Source organism: Anolis carolinensis, chromosome 2 (assembly GCF_035594765.1).
Source record: "Anolis carolinensis isolate JA03-04 chromosome 2, rAnoCar3.1.pri, whole genome shotgun sequence".
NCBI classification, from domain to species: domain Eukaryota; kingdom Metazoa; phylum Chordata; class Lepidosauria; order Squamata; family Dactyloidae; genus Anolis; species Anolis carolinensis.
This window is the reverse complement of record NC_085842.1, coordinates 208,978,033-209,004,657: the sequence shown is the minus strand read 5'-3', so window position 1 is coordinate 209,004,657 and position 26,625 is coordinate 208,978,033. Positions and strand designations below refer to the sequence as shown.

General features: G+C 39.6%; 1 long non-coding RNA gene across 1 annotated transcript; it reads left to right on the top strand.

Annotated features, from left to right (window-relative positions):
- Nucleotides 1-16,338: 16,338 nt before the first annotated feature.
- On the top strand, nt 16,339-26,366 carry LOC103277713 (uncharacterized). Its single transcript, XR_505629.3, has 2 exons — nt 16,339-16,924; nt 25,717-26,366. It is a non-coding gene; the product is annotated as an uncharacterized LOC103277713 (long non-coding RNA).
- Nucleotides 26,367-26,625: the final 259 nt, after the last annotated feature.

Below are 26,625 nucleotides of genomic sequence, written 5' to 3'. Positions count from 1 at the left end.
GTCCATCGTTTTTCTTGGCAGAGGAGAATGCTTTGCTATTACAGAATGAAAATTCATGTGGTTGAGATATAAGGAGGTGAGCTTTGCTGGTTCTTGTTGTTGAACCTTCAGATGTTGAGATGCTCATCCTGACTGTATAGTAATGCTTGGTTTTCAACTTGATATTTGAAATGATATACACTATTTGGCAGGTTGTTTTTGCTTGTGAAGCCCCCGGTGATGCAGTGAGTTAAACCACTGAGCTGCTGAACTTACTGACCGGAAGGTTGGTGGTTCGAATCCATGGAGCAGGGTGAGCTCCCGCTTTTAGACCCAGCTTCTGCCAACCTTGCAGTTTGAAAACATGCAAATGTGACTATATCAATAGGTACCGCCCAGGGCTGGCCCAACACGGAGGCCACTGAAGCACCCGCTTTGGGCGCACGGTCCCTGGGGGTGCTGGGGAGGTTCCCCCCCCCCGGCGGGGACCATGGTCTCACTCGCCGCCGAACAGGAAGGCCTGTTCGGCGGTGAGTGAACTCTGCTGCTGCAGCCTGGCCGGCTGGGCAAGGCCAGCTGGCCCAGGGCGCATGGGGCGGGAGGCAGGGCCCTGTCTGGGCGGTGCCCCGCCTCCCACACCGCGCGCCCTGGCCCTGCCTCCCACGCTGCATGAGAGGCGGGGTCAGGGTGAGCAGCGTGGTAGGCGGGGGCAGGGCGCGGGAGGTGGGGCCAGGTCTGGCCATGCCCTGCCTCCTGCGGCACATGGCCACGCCTCCCGCAGCGCGGGGGGGGGGGTGCAATCCCCCCCCGCTTCATATTTTACATTATCTCAGGCCGGCCCTGGTACCGCCCCAGCGGGAAGGTAACAGCGTTCCATGCGGTCATGCCAGCCACATGACCTTGGAGGTGTCTACGGATAACACTGGCTTAGAAATTGGAGATAAGCACCAACCCCCAGAGTTGGACATGACTAGACTTAATGTTAGGGGAAACCTTTACCTTTTACCTTTTGCTTGTGGAAGGAAGTGAGCATGTGACTCTCCAGATGTTGATAGTTTTCCAATCTCATGATCCTTCAGCACTGTCTGTTGGTGGAATATTATGGGAGTTGCAGTTCAGTAATTTCAGTATTTCTACCTACATCTGATCTAGAAATCCAGGGAACCTGTGGTTCTCTACATGTTTTTGTATTGTACTTCTCATCATTAATGGCCACCGGACATACTGATGGTAGATGTTGGGAATTAAGAGTCCAACAACATCAGGACAGCCACATGTTCTTCACCCTGGTTACATCAAAGGGGTTCATGTTTTGCAGGGAACTTTTGAAAAGTGCAATGCGCATAACACCTTTTTTTCTCTCAATACCATTTTCAACTTGCCCCTTTGCTTACCCTCTTGATTGCCCTTCCCAAACAATAACCAAACTTTATGGAAGTATAAAGGCATTTAGCTGTACCATTCCTCCCCTCTCCACCTTATCTTTGTTACCCTGCTGTCTGTTTTGAAATGTTATTTCATTATGGACAAGGTTACCATTATGTTGTCTATGTGGTCTAGAAAGCTACATAGATAGTCTACTATCTGGCATATATAAACAAATAAGAGAGGTAAGAAAATTTCATTTCATTTAAATTTTTATACAAATTTAGAAGTTGCACAATGTATGCATAGACTACAATAGATTTACCTACAAAATCAACAATTTTGGAATACAGTTTGCAATTTTATAGTTTGCAATTAAGACAAAGTACACATAAAAAGTATTAATTGTACGATGACAAAAATAATATAAAAACATAAAAATTAGGGGAAGGTATGGATAAAATTGCATTATGTTAAGAAAAAGAACTCAAAATATTTATGCCTGAACAATTGTGCAGGGAAATTTTTATGTTGACTCCATTGGTTTGGTTGTCAAAATGATACAGAAGTAAGCCAAAACGAAGTTATAAATGTAAAAGTAAGACTGTGCAAAACTAAAACTGGCAGATTCAACCAACTCTCAACCAACCAAACAAACAAAATGCTAACATTTTCCAAATGTCAACATCCAGTGCACAAGTGAGAAATATATAAGGCTCAAGTGGCAAATTCAAGCCACAGGACTGACAGAATTCAGCCTGAAGTACTATTTGGCTGCACACCTGCCACTGGGCCACATAGGGAGAGACTATACGTGTCTTAATGGTTGAATGAACAGTCCCATACAAAGGGGATCAAATTGCAGTTAAATCCAACATCTTTATGGGGACATTTGGCATTTATGAGATTTATGCTTTCCCCCATTTTTTTTAACTGCATGGCATTCAGTTACAATCTTTTATGCTCTTGGTTTGGTGGTTGGGGCGGGGGGGGGGGGGATCTCCATAAGCACAAAGGCAGAATCTAGAAACAAAACTATCCAAGCTAATTTAGATCTTTAAGCAAGATAGTTTTGTGATGCACAGAGCTGCCAGTGTGGCTCCTTATCTCTTCGCAATAGTGTCACCAGTGCCTATAGCATATGCAGAGAGATGTCTGGAAAGATATAGCCCAGTAGGACCTTCCTTTTTGGAAAGTGAAAACAGTTAGAAACTCAGTGCTGCACTCCTTCCACGTCACAGAAAACCTTCATAACACCTAAGATGGTGTTGAGAGTGGTATCAACCTTAGCATACCTATATTCAGTACTGGCTCATTTGGATATCTCTTTAAAAGCTTGTGGGTAGCATATATTCATGTCAGTTTCCTGTTATCTGGTCTTAGCCATGCCTTCTTTCTTCCTGCACGAGTTTGCCTGTGGTCAGTCTGAATTCGTTTATCCTCTTTTCGTACTCTGATGTTCTCTGGCCCCTTCCACACAGCTGAATAAAATCCCACATTATCTGCTTTGAACTGGAATATATGGCAGTGTGGACTCAGATAACTCAGCAGATATTGTGGGTTTTTTGCTTTGATATTCTGGGTTATATGGTTGAGTGGAAATTGCCAAGTTAGCAAGGCCTTTCATCCTGAGATGTTATGGAGCCTTCAGTATGTGTAAACAAGTCTACTGTGTATGTTTTTATTAAAGAAGATCAAAGGTGCATCTACTACACCATCAAATTAATGTAGTTTGACAACACGTTAAATGCTTTGGCTCAATGCCATGGAATTGTGGGAGTTATAGTTTGGTGAGGCACAAGTACTTTTTGGAAGAGAAAAATAAACACCTTGCAAAACTACATATCCAAGGATTCCATAGCATTGGGTCATGGCAGTTAAAGTTCCTCTATATACTAGAACTAGCTGTGCCCGGCCATGCGTTGCTGTGACGTTGTCTGGTGGTGTTGGTGAGAAATTGTTGAGGTAGTGGTGGTATTGAATGTCTGTTGTCTTTATGTTTAGTATGCACACTGAAGTAGATTATATGGCAGTTTGGAGTCAATATAATCCAGTTCAAAGCAGATAATATAAGATTCTAAATGGGTTATATAGATGTGGAAGGGCCTTGAGTCTGCACTGCCATATAATCCAGTTAAAATCTGATAATCTGTGGAAGAGACCTAAGTGAGGCCTAACTGTGCCTGTCCCCTGGGCTGAGGAGGTTGCTAGGAGACCAAGTGAGCAGAGCTTAGCCTTCTAACTGGCAGCAATTGGATAAAAACTATTATTCCTCTCCCTGTAACTAGGACTTTATTTTTCTTTTCTTTTTGTTGTATCAACCTAGAGCCGTGAATGATGGGTTGTGTTGTCAAATTTCGAGGTTGGGGGGCCTGTAGTTTTGTTGTTTTGTCGGTCACCGTGATGCCATCACTCTTTTATATATATTAATGAAGTTTCACATGACTAACTGCCGTGGCTGAATGCTATGGAATTATGATTTTACAAGATTTTTAGCCTACTCTGCCAAAGAGTGCTAGTGCATCATAAAAGTACAATTCTCATGATTTCAAAACATTGAGCTATGGCTGTTAAGGTAGTATCAAACTGCATTGATTCTACAAATGTAGATGCACTTTTTGTTTGCTTTATTTTTCTTGCTAGATCCTGTCTGGGGTTAGATGTGGGTTGTGATGTGAGATTGAATATGGTTTCCTTGTGAGTAGTAATTATTCTGCTTGTGGGATATGCTATTGTCTTTCAGGTTCTATCAACATTATTTTCAAAAAGCAGTTTTAAGAATATTCTGAGAATTATACAGAATCAAGTGACAAACTCAGAAGGTAAAAATTTACATGCACACAGCTAGGATTTTGATTTGTGGGAGGCTGAGTCTGAGTGAGAGAGGATCAACCCTAGCAAACCTTTTGTATCATTATCCCAATACCCCCATGCATATGGAATATATTGAGCATGGTGATCAGATCATGATATGAATAAATGTAACATTTTAAATAATACCAGTAAGGCCTTCTCGAAGACCACCCTGAGAATTTGGGGGGGGGGGACTGAAGCCCCTCAAGGCCCCCCCCCCCTCCGCTACATGCCTGCATGCACACATACATTTTTGTGAGTAGTAAAGCTGACCTGTGTGTGTGCATAGATTAGGGCTAATCTAGATGTAAATCATGATGTTAATGGTGTAATTGTCGTTACACACACACATGCACATATGGCTCAAGTCACAATGACATGTTCAACAGTAAGTAGTGGATAAAAAGGGAATGATTTGAGGTGCTATTTGATTACTGAACAAGATTGAATCTGAAAACTGTCACAAGGAAATGTGGGTTGCACACTCTTCTATTTGGATTTACAGTCACTTCCTCACCTCTAGTAAAGATGGGGTTGGTAGAATAACAGGGGAATGAGCAAGTTCAAATAATGGAGTGCACAAAGCTATGAACAGGAAGACATTTAAGGCTTTCCTTAATGGACTTCTCAAGGATCCCGATGGACTGTAGTTGGAAAGAAAATGCTAGGTTTATTGTACTCGCATATATAATTAGCATTGTCTGGGTGTCAGAGGGGCCATTGCCCTCCTGCTTTTCCTTCTTTCTCTTTCCCTCCACATATATATTTTCCTCTTTTCTTTCTCTTCCATTTCCACCCCCCCTTGTTTTTTCTCCACTCCTTCCTTTCTTTCCCTTCTTTTTCTCTTTTTCCCTCTCCCCTTTCTCCCTTCTCCAGCTCTGAGAGATCCTACCTTACAATGTCACCATAGCAGCTCTCTTGGTGGCTCTTTCCTTCCTTCCTCTTTTCCCCTCATACACATGCCACCTTTCTTTCTCAGTGACATCACAAAGGGCCATTTCAGCAAGCAACAGCCTTTATGGTAAAACAGATAGATATACTTTTACCTTTATATATAAACTTTGATGTTACCCTGACCCAGCAGGGCTCTTCATTTATTCTCAGCAAATAGGGGATATCCTGAATCCCAGACTGTCCAGGGCTCTTGCAGATAGGGCTTCTACATTTCTTTCCATTTTTCCTCTCTCTTTTAAACAGTAGGTGGAAAGAAATGTAAACCAGTTCTAGGACTGGTCTGAATTCTTACCCTGAACCCCTCCTGTTTCTTCATGTTACATAGTCAGTCCTCTCCCTTTCTCTGCCCTTTGATGAGAGAGATTGAGGATCTTCCAATGGGATAGTCTGCTAAGATTGTAACATGAACCCCAACCTTGGGAGTGGATGACTGATCCATCCCAGGGCTGCTAGGATGTTTTTCTATAGAATGGGTTGCATTTTAAATGCACCATTGCGACATTGTGATGGCTTTCATTTTTGTCCTTTAACAGATTGCCTCCTTTCAAGGTTCAAATTTGTTTCTCTGTGCCTCTTTTTTAAAATTCTGAGTTGGTCTCCCTCTCTGTAAACCCTGAAGGTACCTCCCAGACACTCTAGGGTGGCTAATTTCTTATTCTCCATACAGAGCTCTGCAAATAAAGAATGCCAAGCAGTATAACGAATTGGTGGCTACTTACGGACTGTAATCTTGCGTCTCCGGCACCAAGGGAACACTGGTTGCCATCATAACAGAAGATTTGCAGCTAAGGGTGCATGGAGAGGTCAGGCCCTATATTTCTCCAAAGACATAAAATAATAATAAATATACATTGGTACACACACACATACCAATGGGTCTTTCCTTCCACCTTTCTTTTAACATAAGATATATACAGTGCAGTGAAGGATCATTCTCACCCACTTGATTCTAAGTGCACATCATGGTAAATTATAACTAAGGTTCAAAATAGGGTAAGATTGGGAAGCAGATGCTATTTTGCTTTCTTTAAGGTGGATCTGAATTTATTCCATCTTTTAATAGGTGCAGCTTAATCTGGCCTGGTTTGAAATGTGTGAAGATGTCATTGCGTTGATTACTGAGGAAAAGTGGATAAAGGAAGGGAATGTGTTTCTTGTCCCAGTTTATATATGGTGTGTCCCCCAACTCCTTTCTGCAATGCAGCATTGGATTTGAGGGAGCCACATTCTGGGAAGCAGAATCAGTCAGAGCCTCTGTGTTTTTTCTCTGAGTCAAAGCTCATTATGAGGTTGGAAAGAAAGACAATGCTAAGAATCAGGATTACTACCCTTCTGATGGTAAAGCTCCTTCCCAAACAGGAAACCATGATAGCATTTGTTGTTGTTGTTTAAGTTGCCAGCCAGGGCAAGTGGGGTGACTTCAAGACTGGGAATCCTCTTCTACTGTCCAGGGGCATGAGAGCTCAAGGACTTAACACAATGTAGTCTTTACCCTTTTTTCCTACTCCGCCGAAACAGTCCCACTGAGGCCATCACATGATGCAAGGCCACTTCTGGTGGTTGCCCATGGGACTCTGTTGTGGCAGCGCAGAGAAACAGAGCGAAGATTGCATGTTTTGGAGTCGGGTGCTGCCTGACTCCCAACAAGAGAAGACAAATGGAACTGGGTAAAGGATAGTTGCCATCCCTGAAGATGGAAAGGCATAGGACCTTGACAGTAGGGAAATGAAATACGACAGTTCTCTCAGCTTCCCCACTCCCTCCCTCCACCATGGGATCAGGTCCTGGGACTCTGCATCTCAACTTCCACCCTGTTGAGAAAGCAATCCCCACTATCCTCTAACACTGATATCAGCAGAGCCTGTCCGTGTGTATATGCAGTTCCCACTGATATCTTCAGTCAGTGATCAGTGACAATCCCCTTCCATTCCATGCTGCCCCTTCCCATAAGCAGTGGGTGGGAGTGATTTGCTGCTTTGCCTGTTCATTGCTTAGGAAAAGAGGCACAGGAATGAGGCTTGGTTCTGGACCAGAGCCCTGCATAGAAAATATCCAGCCATATTTGATATCCCTAGATTTATCGCTCTTAGCTCCTGACGCTTTGTCCCCTTCTCAGCTAAGAGCCATGTGGCCAAATTTTCTTGGTATCAGAGATGGGCAACACGTGCTCCTCCAAAATGTTTTTTCAGATTGAGGATCCCATAACCATAAATTGTTGTCTATTCTAGCTGTGGCTGATGGGAGCTGTGGACCATCAGCTGTTTTCCAAGTGGCTTGTACTGTTCTGCATTTTGGGGTTTCTGCGATCTCTTCACTTCTGTTGGTCCATTGTTTGAAACAATTTGGAAAAAAGGGAGATCAGAAAATGTTACTGCATTCTTCTTACAATTCATCATCCTTATGCATAATTTTATAGGGAGATTAGGGCTATCTGTGCCATTTCTCCGCTAAAGCCAGGTTTGGGATTTGTATTTGTGTGTATATAGATTGCTGCATGCCTGCCCATGGAACCCATCATTGGCTTAGGAGTTCCAAGATAACTATTTGTCCGTCCATCCACCTATGGACACATTATTTTCTGCCAAACCAATTTACATTTTAAAATAATGGTTAGCTATCAAAGAATTTATTAAATTTAAACACTGCCTTTCTGCCAAATTACTCACTTTTTTACATTTCAGAATGATAGCATTCAGATAAAGAGATGAGGTATAAAAGAGAAAATAGATAATGAGAGAAAAGGGAAATAAATACATTTACTTATATTGCCAATTTGTTGTTCTGTTCCTTTACATTGGTTCTAATACTATCATAGGGCTCTTTTGAAAGCAAGATTTATTCAGGGCCCTTCCACATAGCCATATAACCCAGAATATCAAGGCAAAAAAAATAATCCCACAATATTTACTTTGAACTCAGTTATCTGAGTCCACACTGCCATATATTCCAGTTCAAAGCAGAAAATGTGGGATTTTATTCAGGTGTTTGGAAGGGGCCCCAGATTGGGTTTGTCATTGCCTTTCCCTGAAGTGAACCAAGATCATATGGTGGGTTTCCGTGGCCAGATTAGGATTTGAACCCTGGTTTCCCATAGCCCTAGTCCAATAAATATTGAAAGCAGTATACACACTGCATCTGGTGATTCTGGGAGAGCTACTCAGTTGGTTCCAGCCAAAGCTAGCACAGTGGGAAGAGTTTAAAAGTTTTGATAAAGATTTCCATCTCCAATACATTTTGGCATGTCTCTGCACAATGCATGTTAATATTTATTTAATGCCCTGCTTTTTCCCCAGTATGGGATGCCATATTCCCTTATAATTTCAGAAGAAAAAAGTCCATACAAAGGCATGAAGAGAAAATTACTAAAGGTTGGTTTGGTAGCTGAAAGTGAAGACAGATGAAAGTTGTATTGGGAACTCTTTGAAAGAGGAGTCATTTTCCATGGTGTAGACATTCACCTTACTACCATTGTTGATGAACAGGTTTTCCAGAATTCTGTAGTATTTTGAATGATTTGCAGAAAGTATTTGACCAAAGATAACAGGTTGATGAAAGATGTCTGTGTATATGTCATAGAAAAGAATGCTGCTATCACACCATCTTGAACTTGCAACCCAAGCATCCTGTTGAAGGTAAGCAGGATCGGGTTTAATGGATGTTTTGATGGGAAACTTCAGGAAAAGAACCAGATGGATGCCTGTGGGTGTTCTAGGTGGGAGAATGTTACATGGTCTTAAACAAATAGAAAGACCTATTTGCTTTTTGCATTTGTAGAGAGTTTGCTGAATACTGGCATAGATTTCCCAGGTTTTGATTTGCTTGCACAATTTTCTCAGCATTTTCTGAAATGTATTTCTTTGGCCAAATGGGAAATTAAGAACTTAACTGGCCTCTCATGCCTGCTTCTCCAGAATAAAACAGAAGCCCAAATGATTCTGGCCAGGCTGCTGGTTGGGCTGCCGGTGTTATCTAAAAGTAGGATTTGATCAAAGTTAGCAGTATTAGGTCTCAAGGGATAGTAGAAATGTTCTAGTTGTAGAAGCACAATTAACATATTATTTAGATGAAGTTTATTAGTTTGATAATTACAACAATGACTTAAGAAGTCATATTTATCTGTGTAGTTTTGTGGTATATACACACACAGTATATATTATGATAATAAGATTGTTATTTTTTACCCGGGAGGATGTGTGTATGTGGGGAAGGAAATATCCTCTGCCTGGAAAGGCCATCTTTGTGTGCCAGCGAGACAGTGAGGTCATTGTGGTCTGCTCTTCAACTTAAGCTCCAAGTCCACACCTTAAACTTCATCCAAGCTATGGTGCTTTCGTTTGAATTATGATTGTACTCCTCCACAGCTGTATAAATACTCTGAGTATGTTTATCCAGCTCTACAGGTGTGTTTCTATAATGGAAAGCTCTGTGCCAGTGCCCTGGGGCCGTCATTTGACACCGGTGGTGCTACCTGATGCTGTGAGAAACTCACAGCAAGTAGACTCTGATAGATTTATAGGCCACAATCCAGGCTATTCAGATATTTAACCTTAATCACCATAGATTAATGTGCATGTGCATATGCGAGCATTGGATTGTGGCCAGTGTGATTAAGAGGACTTTCCAAGCCTCTGTCACTACTGGACTCTGCTAGGTAAGGAAGGGACAATCTTCTTCCTCAGTCCTTCGTTTGGCCTCCTAAGAAATTTGTTGATATAATTTGAGGAAACCATCCTGTGATCTGTGGCTTGATACATGTTTGTAAATGTGGACATGAAGGAGAAAATATGGAGGTGAATTACTTTGGTGTGTGTATCTGTGTATGTGCTGTTACACTCAGGCTTCCATCAGCATAGTCAATGGTCAGGAATGATGAGAATTGTAATTGAATAACATCTAAAACACCGTAAGTTGTCCATTTCTGTCATTGAAATTTTTCAACATTGGGTTGTATGCAGAATTAGTCAAATTTTGCATGTTTTTAATTGGTTTAAAATGTATGATTTTCATTGTTCTTGCACTGCAAGGCACATGTTTTTAACTTATTGTTTTGGAAGCCACTTTGGGTCCTGTTCTGGGAGAAAGAAGGTATCAAAAATTAATTAATTAATTAATTAATGGTTAAAGTGCCCTAATTCAAATCTGTGGAACATAAAACAAATATTGCGGACTCTTAATATCCACAGGAGTTAGATACCAACATCCGCAGATACTTATATCCTATGATATACAAAGACATTATTTATTTATTTATTTATTTGACTCACTTGTATACAGCCTTTCTTAACCTGGATGGGGGACTCAAAGCGGTTTCCAGTGTTCGGCAGTGGAACTCTCTCCCTCGGACTGTGGTGGAGGCTCCTTCTTTGGAGGCTTTTAAGCAAAGGCTGGATGGCCATCTGTCGGGGGTGCTTTGAATGCGATTTCCTGCTTCTTAGTGGGGGCTTGGACTAGATGGCCCATGAGGTCTCTTCCAACTCTACTATTCTATGGTTCTATGATTCCATTATTCTATTCCAAACATATTATGAAAAAAATCAGTGCCTACACAATAATAATAAAATACAACTATCATTTGAATAATAAAAACGTAATAACATTAACATTAAAACATAGAGTTAACACATATTAATTTAAACTTTAAAATCACATAACACAATAATCAAAGACAAAGCCTTTCCAGTATCAATCTCTATTACATATAATCTCTGATCGTTCCTTTTACTGCTTATTGCCCAAAGACATAGTAAAATGGTGTCCCTTATAAAGAAAGGCAAAATCAAGTTTGTTACACAAGACAGTTACACAAGTACACTGTGAATCCTAGTGTGACTCCCACAATCCTCATATTGGGGAGCAGGTGTTGCAATCAATGATGGTCAATGTATTATTGAAGGCTTTCATGGCCAAAATCACCGGGGTGCTATGTGTTTTCTGGGCTGGATGGCCATGTTCTAGCAGCATTTTCTCTTGATGTTTCACCTGCATCTGTGGCTGGCATCTTCACGATGTCAGTCACAGATGCAAGTGAAATGTTAGGAAAAATGCTGCTAGAACATGGACATACAGCCCGGAAACCACACGGCACCCCAATGAAGCACCTGACTGATGTTCTCTTACTCCCTGTGAGTGATCCTCATTGCAACAACAGAAGCAAGATCCTTGTTGTAATTCCCCCCAGCACCAGAGATCTCTTGCACCAAGTGATAAGTGGAGCTGACTCCTCTCACTCTTTTTTCTCCTGTAGGATTTTTAAACAATTTTTGCCTGATGAAAAAGCCAGTGGAGCTTCAAAGGCTTGCAAGAAGTATTTTGTGCATTTTGATTAGCCAATAAAGGTACCACTCTTTTGTGGATTTTGTTTTATTTAGCGGTTTAGGGAGTGAATGAGAGAAAGAAAGAAGTCTGCTACATTGACCTCATGATTAGATGATGGGTGAGAAAAGGGCACCTAAGGAAATTAAAACAATCCTGGGAATAGTAAAGTGCTGATAAAAGAGACACAGCCAAGAAAGAACACACCAGGAGACTCTTGTTTTCTCGATCAAATGTTGTGATTGTTATTTATTGTTTTTACTATTCTATGAGCTGTATAGGTTTCATCTTGTTTTTATAATGTGTCTATTGTACTGTTTATGTAATGTATGTTGTTGTATTTATACTTGGAAACTGCCCTTCGGGGAGATAGAGCGGTATATAAATAAAGTTTTACTTACTTTTTACTAACTCTTGGTACTCATTTCTATCCCATTGCCCCTTGCAGGCAAATAGCATGGATGCAAATACCTTCTTTTCCAAAATGTAAAGATAACCTCTGTTCCAAGGGGTTTTTAAGCCTTACCAATGAAAAGCTATCAGAGGAAACAACAGGGAGGGTTCTTGCCCATCCATTGGGAGAACTTGGTTAGTAGGCTGAGCAGATTGACACACAGGTAATCTTTTCTTGGTGTCTTCTGTTGTGATGAAAAGCACTAAAAACCTCTTTGGATTATGTACGAGGGTTATCCAGAAAGTACATTACTTTTTGGAATTAAAAATGAACAAAGTATAAGAGAAAACATTTACCATATGAAGTTGAAAGCCACACCCAAATACCACATCTCACGTAGTCGCCATTCAAATCTAGGCACTTACCATAGTGATGAAGGAGCTTTGCAACACCTTCCCCACTAAATTCTGCTGCTTGCTTCCTCAACCACTTGTTTCCAACAATGGGGGTGTGGCTGGCAACGTAACATTTTAGCGACTGACTGCTTGAGGAAGCCAGCAGCAGAATTTAGTGGGGAAGGAGTTGCAAAGTTCCTTCATCGCTATGGCAAGTGCCTAGATTTGAATAGCGGCTACGTGAGATGTGGTATTTGGGTGTGGCTTTCAACTGCATAAGGTAAATGTTTTCTCCTATACTTTGTTCATTTTTAATTCCAAAACGTAATCTACTTTCTGGATAGCCGTTGTAATTATTGAGCCATATCAAATTGCTGTCCCAAATAGAGTACGCCCATTGAATCAATCTCAGTTTTGTGAAGTTTAAAGAAAACAACACAACAGATTTGTAAAACCATTCTTTGCTGGGCGAAGGAATGGAGGAGAGCATAGAAAAACTCTGACCTCATTGCATAAGGTAAGTGTGGGGAGTGTGGTGTGGCTGGGGACTATTGATGGGTTTTTCTGAGAACAGCTTTGTCGAAGGGAAGTGGAGGACCAGGAACAGACATCACACAACATTGCTTCTGTGCTGGTTTGCCAATTCTGTAAAGTCCTAAATTTGCCTCTGTATATAAAAAATAATATAGGCAAAAATTGTGCAGATCTACAGCATGCTCAGCCTTCTACTTCCCCTTATTTTGGGGTGATATATACAAGCCTTCCCTAATCAAACAATATCCTGGTTGTTTGTGGAAGCTAAACAAAGTCCTAATTAGAATCAACAAAGAATTCTAGATACTGTCATCTAAATTTCAGAAAGAGGCAATGGCGAACCACTTCTGAGACCTCATACAAGTCAAGCTTTGTCGGCCTCAAAAGAAGGCAAAGACAAACTCCCTTTGAACAAATCTTGCCACAAATACTCCGTTCTTAGATTTTCCAGAAGTCAAAAATGACTTGGTCACCAAACAAAGCAAACATGAAAACTCTGTGAAATTCATGAGGTCACCAAAAGTTGACAGGTGACTTGAAGACATATACACTTCTATACATAAGCGACTGTCTTGATCTATGAGAAAAATATCAACACGTTCCTTCAGTTTTCCTTAAGCAAACACTAACCTCATCTGAAACCATTTCTGCTTACTGTGTAAATGTGAAGCATTTCTTTAGAAGAAGAAAACCCTTTCACAGTAAAGGGACATTGGAATTTTGATTTGCCTGAAGTTGATATCTTTGTCTAGGATTGGTGTTGGCTTCTTGTTATTTCTCCAGAAATCTGTGCTTGCCAGGAGAACTGTTTTCTTCATCAGAAGACGGTGCTGCTCCTTCCATCGGGATCCATTCCAGAACGAGGCGAGGCAGAATGAATTGACATTTTGTATTCCTTCCATCCTCTGTTAACCTCAGCAACTGAAACTACACAGGGATCAAGTCTGCTTGCCAAAAGGGAGAGCCAGTCTTTCCTTCCCTCATCTCCCAGGCCTTGGCTATTTATTTTTATACATCTGTGGTATCAAATAGTGCTGATACTCAGCAGAGCTGCTTGAAAAAGGTCACCTGCCCCTTCTTTTGACGTATTTTTCCTTGTTTTTGGAGGGAGTGGGGGTGGAACAATAATCTTTTCAGCTGTGACTGGTGGTGCGGAATAGGGCAGCTCATGAAAGTAGGAGTTTTTCTGTCTTCCAAAATGTCAGAAAAAGTTCATTTGCTCTCAAGAGGAGCCCATGGGCTGATGGATTCCAGCAAAAGTCAGGGGAAAAAACTGACCTGAATAGATTAGGCTTTTCTGCTAAGGAGACAAATCTCCTTCTCCTCACTCTGGAGTCCTTGGCAGCAGACTCTAAAACGTAAGCCAGAGAACTGCTATCAAATTCAGTGGATGCTGCAAGGGAATTTGGAACCACAGCCAAGCAATAGTAAAGGGTGCTGCTATAAACACCTAACGTAATTTTGCATCATGTTGCATCTGCCATTTTTTTAGGGGGTGGGGTAGTTTCTTGTAATCCCATCATCTCAGTTTCATTTTGAGGGTGGGGAACCTTTGGAGCTCTGGCTGTTTTGGCTTTCAGCTGCCATCAGTTCCACTCATTGAACATAATGGATGGTTTCTGAGAATCACAATATGAAATGTCTGAACTTCGATCAATGTGGTGATCAAAGTAAGAGAACCATAGAGTTGGAAGAGACCACAAGGGCCACCTGATCCTTTCATTAGCTTAACCTGAAGGTGTAAAGTTCATCATACCATCTCATACTGGCTTTTTCATCGAGCAAAGATGGTAAAAAAAACCTAATTGCACAGAGAAATAATGGTTACATGTTGAAGTCATACTTGATATGTTAACTGTTGGTGTAAAGGTTCGTGTCTTGGGACTGACCTCATAAAAATATTACCACAAGACATACATTGATATAATAATAGTAACAACAATAATAATAATTTAATTTCTTACCTGTTGATTACAACATAGCTAAAACACATAATCATTATATAGAATACAGTACACATATTAAAATATATTTCTACAAAATACATATATTAAAATACACAGAACAAATATTAAAATATAGTGAGTTTAAAAACTGAATGAGTAAGATTCGCAGAAGAGATAGGTTTTCACATGTGTTCTAAATTCAGACATTAGATTTTGGATTGGATTGTCCATTGAACTACCCTCATAGTGAAGATGGGGAATTTGGAGATACCTAAACCATGAAGAACTTAAGACCTTTATTAAGGCATCCCTTTCCCAAAACATTGTGTTCATTCACCTTCATATTGTTAATTGTTGACTACTGGTGAAACAATGATCTTTGTTTCGTATCCCATGATTTTGATTTATTTTGTTTTTCATATTAATTGTAAAAAGAATTCAGTATTTTGAAGGTTTTCTCCATCCTGCATTCCCCCTTGTACATTTCTCTTTTGGCTTGGTATTCTTTACTTTCTGATGCTCTTCTTGTGCATAACCTTTTTCACAAGGATTCTCAGAACTCATCTCTCTGCCTTTTTATTGCTTTCTTTTCATTTCTGCATTGTTTTTAATAGCTCGCACATTGTAATGTTTCCTTTTATTTGGCTAGAAAAATGTGGGAAATCTGGAGGTGTCAAGGACTAAAAAAACAGCCCTGCAACAGTCCTCAGAAGTAATTCAATCCAACCCTTTGGCCAGTGTGGGTTCTGCAGAGCAAGGTGCAAATACAGTATCCCTGACAGATGGTCAGCCAGTCTGTGCTTTAACAGCCTTATATTTGTCTTGTTTAGACTGTAGGCTTTCAGGCAGGGGTGGTCTGATTCTCTCTCTGCACAGTGCCAAAAACATTTTAGGTTTTTAAAATCACCATCACTATCATAATCAAATGTCACCTTTTGCTTTGTCTATAGCACAAGTTGATACATGTTCAGAGGTTTTCCTTTTTCTGACAATAATGCCCTGAATTTCTTATATTTTGGAACATGTCATATTAGAAAGGATGTTCTCTGAGGGGACGTCTCGCCAAATAGAATCAGCATTATTCTCTGTCTCAGGTGTGGTGAAGACATGGCCATGAAGATTTAGTTGGATGGCCAACTCCCATTATTATGTGGCATTGGGATGCTAGCTGATGGACATTGCAGTCCATCAACATTTGGAGAGCCACATGTTCCCAACCACTGTTCCAGCCACTATCCTTGAAAAAAAACCAGTATTGAATCATTGGTTTAATAAAGTATTACGAGTCTTGTCCAGGCCTGCCTGTAGCCAGAGAGAGCAGGGTTTAAGGGTTCAACCCCCCCCCCCTTTGAAATGTTTCAGGTTAAAAAAACCTGGTTTACTTATGACTTGGTTAAACAGTTAAAATTTATAAGTAAACCAGTTTGTTTAAAACTGAAATATTTCCAGGTAGCGGTTTGAATCCTCCACACACACACACCCCACACACATACACACAACAGATCTACTTGTGTCCCTAACTATGGATGGATTTCAGCACCCAGAAGCCCAATGGTCAGATATTTGGGAAGGGGTAGTTTGACAGTGTCTGGGAAACAAAGTAGGACAGCTACTGGTTCAACCTTCTTCAATGTGGTGTCCCCTACAAATTTTGGATTTCAAGTCTCCTTCTCCACATAGTCAATGGCCAAAATACTTCACACATCTGGAAGCCATGCAGTTGGAGGAGGCTATTTTATGCCACTGCGAAACCTTCAAGGAGCATTGGATCTAGTGCATCCACCCCCTCTCCCCACCATCTGTGCAATGTTGTCAAGTGTAACCCTATATGTTCAAAAGTTAGATGGTGCTCTTGCACTCCAGGGCAAAGCGGGGCGGTGGTGACCTCACCATCCAAGTATGACAGACCAACACGGAGCTCTGATCCCCATCTTTGCAGGTTGTAAAGGAAAAAAAATGCCACGTAGAAATGTATAAAACTGGAAATACAAAGAAAGGAATGGGTTGCAAGTCGAAGAATGCAGAGTGCCGTTTAAATCCTTTTTTTTCCGAGGCTCAACCTGTTCAGTTCAGCTCGGTTGGAAGTTGAGGCAGACACAGAAATGGCGCAAACGTTGAAAGGAAAGAAAGGAAGTTAAGTGCAGAGGCAAGTGGCAGAAATGACATCTGGATGTTTCTTGATCGCACAACAGGTCAGTTGAATCAATGTCAATATTATTGAAATCAAAATTGGCCAGAATCCATAAGGCAGACAAGAATGGCTGACTGGACACATTGAGTCAAGGATATAGCAAAAATGGAACAAGAAGTTCCTGAAATGATAGACACCAAATTGGCATTCCAAAGCTAAAAAAGGAAACTGTAGCATGTTGTATGGGGTGGTGTTAAAAATGGAAGTCAGTGACCAATATGAGAGTCAGCAAGAAATTTAGGGAATCAGCTGAAGAAAGCAACATGATACCATTTCTAATCTTACTGTTTTGTTGCACTATTCCCAGATCTGCAAATTAAAGAAGCAATAGAAGGAGTCCACAGAGTTTTCACATGTTGAACTGTAGGGCGATGACATCAGCTACAGGACATAGTTACAATTGGAAAGATGTTTTTAAAATGTGTCTGACATATCCCACCGTTTCCCCAGATCACAAGATAGGACACAACAAAATTAAAGCAGGGACAGTTGAAAAGAAATGGGCAAAAAGAAATGAGAATATCATTATGATGTTAAACATTGTCAAAGAAAACCTCCAAAAAAGAATCCTTTAAATCAAGTGGCTAATTGAACAGTTAGATAATGTGGCAGGCAACCTCTGAGGATGCCTGCCATAGATGTGGGCAAAACGTCAGGAGAGAATGTCTTAGTCTGACCAATAGACTTAATGTCAAGGAGAAACCTTTACCTATAATGCTCCCATGAAAAGATCCCATGATACATGTAGTGCACTGGTTGTCTAACACTTTTCATACTTGGAGGAATTCCATTTCCTTCCACCCTAGTTTACCACTTGTGAAAGCACCCCTCCCTCATTTGTTTACCCGGTTGCAGTTTTTAAAAAACATTATTCTACATAAGCCTTTATATTATGTACCACAGATAAACAGAATTTTCTCAGTAGCTCTCTGTAATGAAACTTACTGTGGTGCTGAGGATCCATATAGCTGACAATTTGTGTCTTTTTCTACTGCCTAACTCAGATTTATTTGGCTGGATTTTCTTCTCTCATATCATAGACTTTCTGACCCATTTTCAATATAATCTTCCTTCTCTTTGTGTTGTCGAAGGCTTTTGTGGCCGGAATCACTAGGTTGTTGTGCATTTTCTGGGCTGTATGGCCATGTTCCAAAAGCATTCTCTCCACATAATGTGGAAGTCCAATATAGTATGAATTCTATTTTAATGTGCTTGTAATTCACAACATCATGATCTACATCATATGCACAAATAGGCAAAAGGAGAACAACCTCTCAAACCTTCTCATTTGATTGAGTTAAAATCCACAAAATAGTCAAGATACAAATAAAGAGAAGGAACTGGGTTGTTGTGCATTTTTCAGGCCGTGTGGCCATGTTCCAGAAGCATTCTCTCCTGATGTTTCACCTACATCTATGGCAGGCATCCTCGGAGGTTGTGAGGTAATAATAACAATTTAATTTCTTATCCATGGGTTACAACATAGCTAAAACACATAATCATTATATAGAATACAGTATACATATTAAAATATGCTTCTACAAAATAAATATATTAAAATACACAGAACAGATATTAAAATATCATGAGTTTAAAATTCATGATTAAAACTGACTGGGTAGGACTCTCGGAAGAGATAGGTCTTCACATGCGTTCTAAATTCCGGCATTAGATTTTGGATTGGATTGTTCATTGAGCTACCCTCATATATAGTGAAGATGGCATTAAGTCTAGTCGTTCAGACTCTGGGGGTTGGTGCTCATCTCCATTTCTAAGCCGAAGAGCTGCCGTTGTCCATAGGCATCTCCAAGGTCATGTGGCCGGCAAGATTGCATGTAGCACCATTATCTTCCCACCGGAGTGAACCTATTGATCTACTCACATTGGCATGTTTTCAAACTGCTAGGTTAGCAGAAACTGGGGCTAACAGTGGGAGCTCAACCCGCTCCCCGGATTCAAACTGCCGACCTTTTCAGTCAGCAAGTTCAGCAGCTCAGCAGTTTAACCCGCTGTACCATCAGGGGCTCCGGGAGCATTATAAGGTAAGGGCAAAGGTTTCCCCTGATGTTAAGTCCAATCATGTCTGATTCTGGGGGTTGGTGCTCATCTCCATTTCTAAGCCAAAGAGCCGGCGTTGTCCGTAGACACCTCCAAGGTCATGTGGACGTCATGACTGCATGGAGCGCCGTTACCTTCCCGTAATATTAAAACTATTAAGTATCCACAAATGCTGCTCCCTTTGAGAAAATGTTGCTGCTGTGACATGGGGGATGCAGGAAGAAATTTGTTCTGAAAAAATACTCTGACAGACACCTGAAGTTCGAGACCTCTGACAAAAAAGGCCCATATGGGCAGAATGACAAGACTTTGTTCTGAATATATGTTTTATTCAGTGTTAAATATCTGATTGGTGTACCATAGAGAATAGGGACTCAAAGATCAGGAGAGAACTTACATTTATTATTAGTAACTAATCTATATGAGAGATTTAACACCATATTCATGCCATGGCAGGAAAAAAAATATTCTCCTTAATCATTAATGGCAAGGGATATTCCAAAAAAGGAAACATCCAAGCACTTAAATATCTAAAGAAGTGTGTGTTTTGTTTTGTTTTTTAAAGATCTTTGTAGAAAAGGGGAGATGATATTTCAGGACCTAGATGAGAAATAATTTTTTATTATTACAACTCTCTACTCGGATTGTATGTGTATGCATTTCAGGTTGTTCGTTGACCCCATGAATTCTATAGAGCTTTTTAAGGCAAAGAATGATCATTAGGTGGTTTCTGTGATGATTATCCAGAAATTATTCTACAGGTTTATTAAAACTTCACTGTGCTACATAAATAGATAAATAAATAACCCAGAATATTATTGGTGGAAGGATTCCAGTTTGATTAGTGATCAGAATGTAGAAGATGCAGAGAAACAACAATAATAAGCTAATTAAAAAGCATTTAACAATATTTTTTATTATATAACACAGCAAACACCTGGTGCTCTTTGTATCTGTATCCCAGAGAAAGTGGCTTTTATAGTTGAACAGATGTAAAACTGATAGTATATTAATTTCCCAACCATTGTTTCAGTGTTTTGTCAAATTACATATAAGATCTATATGGCTTCAGGCCAAGGCCTTATATCTGCAACAATGGTATTAATTATAAGAAATAGCAGAATATGTTTTCTTGGCAATGCTACCAAATGTTATTGCCAAAACAAAAAAAGAACACTGAAAATAGTGGAAGACAAAATAATGCAATATTTTGAGCAGAAGATTGCAAATTAATTGCATTTTGAATTATGTGGGAAGTATTGAAAATAGTGGCATGGTATATTTACTATAAATAGAATCATATTAAGTAGGAAAACAAGAAACTCCAATAAAAATATGCTGTACGAAACCATTCCATTAAATGACACCATGTGGAAAAAGGAAATGAAAGCTCCTCATGTCAAAAGCCAAATCATAACACCACTACATACTTTAAATAAAAAATTATATCAGTTTTGAGACAGGTGCTCTAATAGACCTTTGAACAGAATCAGAAAAAAGTCCTCAAGGAAAAACACATATATACACACACACTTGATAAAATAATTAAGGAATATTAGCAATTATCTCCCAATGAAAATATGAAAGTGTGAAGTATTTAATTCACTATATTCCTAAAGTATACCAGTTGTTGATAAATCAGGAATTACACTTGGATAAAAACCTTGAAATAGTGAAAATTGTTACTCTGAAACCCCAAGATGATCTATAATTATATAACATCCGATTAAATTAAGGATGGGAGAAACACATTTTCATGACACGGCTGCTTTCTTGTATGAAATTTCCACATGAAATTTGAACCACACCACCATTCACATTTTGTTCTTTTTTTCATTAAAATATACATAATGATAAAACCATTTCCATAGGAAATCATTGTGTGGATCTTTTAATCATGGCTATAACCATATTTGCTGACTCTGTTTAGTAGAGATTGCTTTTGTTAATTTTATATGTTTGGTTTTATCTAATGTGTTATTGATATTATATGTTGTTGTATTGCATTATATGTGTTGTATGGCACCTCTGTATGTTATTTTGTAAGCCGCACTGAGTCCCTATGGGAGATGGTGGGGGGTATAAATAAAGTGTTGTTGTTGTTGTTGTTGTTGTTGTAATTTTGTACTATATATGGCATTGAATTTTGCCAGATTGTGAGCTGCCCTGAGTCCCTTCGGGTGAGAAGGGAGGCGTAGAAATGATGGAAATAAATAAATAAATTACTACAAACTAATTAACAAACAGCCTAACCAAGTCTCACTTAGTGCACTTTGATCAGCCCATCCTTATGTTTTATTGCTGCATTTTAACTTTGTCTTATTAATGGTTTGATTTTAATTGTATGTTTTAATTTTTCATTCATGCGTTTTCGATATTTGATGTTTTTGTATGTATATTTGTTTTGCATTTGTAAGCCGCCCTGAGTCCCTGCGGGGAGATAGAGGCGGGGTACAAGAATAAAATTATTATTATTATTATTATTATTATTATTATTATTATTATTATTATTATTAACCAGTCAGGATTAGTCAAAAATAAAAAAAACCAGATCCCAACAATATTCATTAAATAAAATCAGTCAAATCACATTATAAACTGTGTGTTCTGTATAGTAAATAAATTGGATTTTAAATGGAAAAAAACAGATTATCAACAGACACTATAAAAATAACAAAACAATTATTTTAATTACAGTTGGCCTTTTGCATCTCCGGGTTCTGTATCCAGAGATTCAATCATGGCTCAGAAATGTTGGAAATCCAAAAAGTCCAAAAAGCAAACCTTTTTGCTGTGTACTGGGTAGAGTTGTGCGTGAATCCCAATGCCTCAGGTACCTGTGGCACATCTGGTATCTTCGGGAGCACAAAACGGGAAGGGGTTTTCCAGTATGAAAACCTGCCTGCAACGAAAGCAAGTGGGAGCTGATCTCGGCACCTCCTCTGCTTCTCAGCATCACAGTTCAATCTTTTTTATGAAATCCCCCAGCAAACAAACAAGCATTCCCTGAAAACTACTACCAGTTACCTCTCCTCTAGAGTAGAAAGTAGAAACAGCTGTAAGGAAGCATTAAACCCAAAGCAGAAAGGTGATTGAAGCATGGCAGGAAAATGAGGATTAAAGGAAGCCCAGGGAGGATAAGGAGCTCTAGGAGGTCATTGCTATTCCTTACCTGGAAGTGGGAAACCTTAAAATGCCTTGGAAAGTGTATGTGGCATGCAGGCCCAGGAGAGAAAGGATGGGCACCTGCCTCTCCACCAAAATAGAAGGTAAGAACTTGCCTCCTTAAAGAACACAGCTAACTAAATAGATATCTATAAATCTAGTATAAAAACACAAGGTTGTCCTTTTGCTATAGTCTCACTTGTAATTTAAGATAGAATAAGATACATAATCTGACTATTATTAATCAATAAAGAACATGGGAAACAAAAATCACATTTAGGAATGTTTATAACAAACATTTTGTTCATGTTTTTCAAAATAACTTATAGGTTCCTCCAAGGCTTCGTAGTCATAACTTTAAATTAATCCAGTATAGTCCCATGGAAGTTCAAGCTATAGTAAAAAAAAAAAGTAGTTAAAAGTACGTGATGATCAGGAACGTGATCAGGAAAACAAGAAGGATTCCCGGGTGCTTTTATCCTTGTTTCAGGAAAAGTATCCCTTCTTCAGGTTGGTTTGAACAAGTATCTTCAGAAATGTATAGGTTCCTCTATACACGGCTCTGCTGCAAAATTTCAACTGTGGGCAGTGGTGCTGCTGACTTCCACTTGTAAGCCTAAATGTGATTGTTTGTTTCCCATGTTCTTTATTGAATAGTCAGATTATGTATATTATTCTATCTTGAATTATGAGACTATAGCAACAGGACCACCTTGTGTTTATACTCCTTAAAGGACATGCCTGTCTGCAGCCGAGTGCCTCTCCTCTAGAATAGAGCTTAAATGCCTAAAATGACAGGAAGAGGAGCCTGGGAAGTCCCCTCCCATAACGGACTGATAGAAAAAAGATATTTCGGCACCCCAGAGTGAAAACAGTTATCTCCTCTCCTGATTTCGGGAGGCTCCCAAAAATGGATCAGGGCCCGACCGAAAGCCGGGACATGAAAGGGGTCAAGGTTTACCCTGAAATCACAACCCTAGTACTGAGCACTATGCTAAAGTGTAGGACTACACTATTGCAGCCACTTCTGTATCTTTTGACTCATTTTGGCATCCCTTTGAATTCTGTGCCACTTTATATTTACTACACAATTGAATATAATGTATCTTGAGAATCTATGGATTTTGGTATCTATGAGAATCCTGGATAAAATATCCCAGCAGATTTTGAGGACCTGCTGTAATGCAGAGGTGGGTGAGAGTTAGTTGACTACAGGCTGAAATGTTTAAATCATATTTTGAATCGAAATCAGCCCAACTTTGGTAGAGGCCAATGAATTTCCAGTTGCCTCGACATCAACTGGGGAGAAAAATAATATCTTACTTATTGTTCACCCTTATTATTTCTTTTCTTAGAACCATTGGCTAAATTCCCAATATAAGGGGTTGAAGTGTTTCTGACAAATGGACATCCCAACCTCTTTTTGAAAGCCTCTGGTGAAGGAGAGCAAAAAAAAAACAACTGAGACAAATAGTTCTACTATTGAACAATCAAGTTCTTCCTGATGTTTAATCAAGCTCAACTTTTTGTAATTTTAACCTGGTGCTTTGGTTCCTGCCCTGGAACCAGGCCTGTAGCGAGGGGGGGGGGGGTTTAGGGGTTCAACCCCCCCCCCCCCAAATTTTTCAGGTTAAAAAAAAAACCTGCTTTACTCATGAATTTTAACTGGTTAATCAAATCCCCATGCTAAGTCTATGAGACATAAAACATTAAGAGTCCCTCCAGGCACTATCTCAAGCAGATATTGACAGGTCTGAATCCGGGGGGGTGGGGGGGTCAGGGGTTCAACACCGCCCCTCCCTCCCGAAATTTTCAAAACCCCTCCCGAATTTTTTTTCTGGCTATGGCCCTGCCTGGAACAGCAGAAAACAAGCTTGCTTCATCTGCTCTATATGACAACCATTTAAATTTTAGGGCACAAGATGCTGTTCTCATACCATATTGCTTGAAATTAAAGAACTCAAGAATCCTGGGGACTCTAAATAAAATAAAACATGGCAAATCTAATTGTCTGAGCATAAATCTAACTAAGGAACTATGAAAACAAACATAAAAAGGAGCTAACACCTTCCAACAAAGGATTCCCCCAGGCAGGAAGTGACCAGCTAATCAAGCTGGCCAATTGCAACATTCACACTTGCTCCAAACATACAAGAGCTCTTTCTCCCACCCTGGACATTCTACAGATATATAAACCCTACTTGCTTTGTTTCCAACAGACCTCACAACCTCTGAGGATGCCTGCCATAGATGTGGGTGAAACATCAGGAGAGAATGCTTCTGGAACATGGCCATACAGCCCAGAAAATCCACAGCAACCCAGAAAGCAAAGTAGTCTGTAAAAGTATAAAATATCAAGGATCTTTAGAAAATCACACCTAACATAACCAAGGGGAAAAACTAAAATTTGTAATGATCAGGGGGAAAAAATATCAATTTCAGCAGGAATATGAAAGAAATTCCTTAAAAGCAGTATCAATGTCTTGAATTTAATAAGACTTACTAGAACATATGGAACACCAATTCCCAAATGTTTTGAAGAAGCTGATGAATTCAGAACCTATTTTAACATGTGCTGGGGATGGCAGAGCAGTAATGTTATTTTGGAAAGAAACAGCAACAGTAACAAACAATGAGTCTGACAAGATAGTGAAGCATATTACTTGGGATGGTGTTAGGCTAAGTTATTCCCTTTTAGAAACAAATGTTACAAGACAAAGGTGACAATTTAATAAGAAACCACATAGTTAGCTGAATATTTCAACAATGCAATTATCTATAGACAATTGCTTTTACAGAAAACTAAGGAAACAAGCAAAATAAGCTTGCTGTAAATCTATTGCAGCTTCACTGAATAAAGGTACGGTTTCATCTCCTGTGTTAACAAATAGTGAGATCCCCCCAAAAAACAATTATCTCACAGAATACTCCAAGAAGAAATTTCAAGATAGACAGATTCACAATTCCTTACATCAACGAATTGTGAATACATTGGTATACATTCCACAGTTCTGGAGATCTTACATCCAGGTTGTATAGAATAAATTTCTATATGCAGAGTTATGCATAAATTGTACTATGCAGCTCTTGTGCTGAATGGCAGCATGGTGAAACTGAGGCTGGATCTACTCTGCCATATATCTCAAGATCTGATCCCAGATTATCTGCTTTGAACTGGATTATATGAGTCAACATTTCCAGATAATCTAGGATAAACAGATAATCTGGGATAATCTGAGATAAGATAGTGGGATATAAGACAGTGTAGATCTAGCCCGAGACCCCTTCTGCACTGCCATATAAAATCCAAATTATCATCTTTGAAATGGATTATAAAGCAAGGTAGGCTCATATAATCCATCTTCAAGCAGATAATGAGGATTATCTGATTTGATCATGTGGATTATATAGCAGTGTAGAAGGGACCTGAATCAAAACAACACATGTGCAAAATAAAATGCTCAAGCCAATGTGTATGTTTATCCATGCACAACTTAAGTGTGAATTACCAATAGATTCTTCTTTCAATTGTACTATGAAAGTTTATTTCTCTTTGCATTAATCTTTCAGAATCTTATATCTAGATTTCCCTGTGGTTGATCCCTGTGGTTGATCACAAGCCCAGAGATGCAGTGACCTCATCGATACATGTGTGACAGCAGACCTCATTGATGGATGTCATGGTGGGATCTTCTCTCTTCCAAGTATCTCTGACTTCTGCTGAAGTCCTTGAACCGCAGCTGATGATGTTACAGTCGTGCTCTTTCCAAGAAACAGTTTCCCTGGGGAGGAGCTGAAATGACAAATGGTAGCCAAGGGCTGGCACATTCCAGGTGTCTTCTCTTGGTGTTGTTGATGGGATAAGAAGGCCTGAATCTCATCAAGGAGGAATGTGTAAATGATGTTACAACATTCAGGAGGATTAAGTAAATGTCCAGAGATTGCTTTCCAGTAAGCTGATCTTAGACTGTGGTATGCTTTGATAAACCATCAAGATAAACCAGCAAGAAGGCATATAGATTAGCAGAGCAGTTGAACAGAGGAGGAAGAAAACTATATTCATCTATGACTCATAAGGGTAAAAGTGATATCTTATCATAGCCCATTATAAATCCTTTGGAATCATATAGGATAATATGACGGCACCCATAAACACTTAAATGAGTCTCAAAACATAGGAAATTTTATCTTATAAAGGCCACAGCTGCCAATTTATTGAATATCTGCCTATTTATTGTTTATGTCATTTGTTAGCATCCCACTTGTGTTGCTATACATCCAAATACCTTAGTGGGTTCTAAGGATTATTTTCTCTCTCGGCACAAAATTAATATATATTTTGCTACTTTCCCCCATTGACTAAAATGGGTTGATGCATTTTTCCCAGATACAAATTTTTTATCTGTATGCATTTCAAGAGGAAGATAAGTGTTGGCAAGAATCTGATACAGTTTCCTTCTGAGGGCAAGAAGTAAGGGG